Source organism: Otolemur garnettii, unplaced genomic scaffold (assembly GCF_000181295.1).
Source record: "Otolemur garnettii isolate 467f Iridium unplaced genomic scaffold, OtoGar3 scaffold00032, whole genome shotgun sequence".
In the NCBI taxonomy this organism is placed as follows: domain Eukaryota; kingdom Metazoa; phylum Chordata; class Mammalia; order Primates; family Galagidae; genus Otolemur; species Otolemur garnettii.
The window spans coordinates 4177187-4178609 of record NW_003852427.1 but is presented as its reverse complement, the minus strand read 5'-3'; the positions used below and the strand labels follow the sequence as shown (position 1 = coordinate 4178609).

At 46.2% G+C, this 1423-nt stretch overlaps 1 protein-coding gene and 1 long non-coding RNA gene across 2 annotated transcripts in view; one reads left to right on the top strand and one right to left on the bottom strand.

Moving 5' to 3' along the window:
• The window catches only part of LOC100967087 (inhibitor of carbonic anhydrase), a 35408-nt gene that overhangs the window by 3988 nt on the left and 29997 nt on the right, over nt 1-1423 (bottom strand). The window lies entirely within an intron of this gene.
• Nucleotides 1-1423, top strand: part of LOC105886956 — a 25092-nt gene that overhangs the window by 10851 nt on the left and 12818 nt on the right. The window lies entirely within an intron of this gene.

The window sequence follows — 1423 nt, the reverse complement described above, 5'->3', positions numbered from 1 at the left end:
GCCAGACAGACTCACACTGCTCTCCCAGACATGTCTACACACACACCCACATGCACTTACACACACACTGCTGCTCCCAGACATGTCCACACACACACACTGGCTTCCTGTCCCTGGACCAGCCCTCCTACACCAGGCTGGACAATGGCCTCTCCATATGGTGAATAATGTGAATTGGCCTTCTCCATTTCCACCCCACACCCCTCTGGTTGGAGATGTGGAAACTACACTTCCAATGTTCACTCACAGCTATATTCTCTGTGTAAATTAGAATGTGTGAGGTCTGGAAGGTGGAAGTGACACAGGGGTCGTCTGCTTTCCCCTTACCCTCTTTTCTGCTAGGAAACAAAGTCCTGGAAAAGTTAGGCCCCTGCCCAGCTCTCTGTTACCCTTCTTCATCCCAAGGGATTAGAGGCTATTACAGCAGCAACAGCCTCAAATCAGTTCTGGCTTCCTGTCCCCGGATCACAGTGACGGTCTGTGTCTCTATAGTGGCTTTTCTAGGGAGTGAGTTCTGTTTTGTGCTAGGAACCTGGTGTCCACTTTTTGTTAACACTTAACTTCCTGCATTAAATCTCTTCCTGCTTAAAATAGTGCATTTCTTCACTGATCCCTCACTGATGCACTCTGCCTTGTGTGTATGTATGTATGTATGTATGCGTATATTTAGAAAGGAGGTCTTACTAGGTCACCCCAACTAGTCACATGTTCAGGCTTTCAGAGTAGATGGGACCACAGCACCACCACTGCATTCAGCTAAATTTCTTCTTTTAATTTAGAGACATTTTCTTACTTTGTTACCCAGACTGGTCTTGAATTCCTGGCCTCAAGAGGTCCTTCTGCCTCAGCCTCCTAAGAGGCTGGGATGACAGGTGTGAGCTGCCACTCCAGACTTGCCTAGCCTTTCAAGCAAACAGCGACGCCATCTCGGAAAAGACTCAGCTGGCAGCAAGGGTCGTCTTTCAGAAAAAAACCTTGCATATTTATGTATTAAATATATATTTACCTATAAGCTATATGTTTAGAATACATATATGTGCATATGAGTAAGTACCCATATTTATAATTATAAACACATTATATGCTTTATAAATTACACATAATTAGTGGAAGGGTTACTAAGATACAATTTTAATACCTTCAGGACCCTCTGAAAATGTCTGCTGAGCTGCTGCTGCCCCTCTCCCTGGGGAGGGAGAAAATCTTGCACTGCTCACCTTGCTCTAGCAGAGGACTTTCCCAGAGGCTATCAGGACGAGGCGCTGGGCCAAACAGACTTACACTGCTCTCCCAGACATGTCCACACACACACACACACACACATGCACTTACACACACACTGCTGCTCCCAGACATGTCCACACACACACACACACACATGCACTTACACACACACTGCTGCTCCCAGACATGTCCACACACA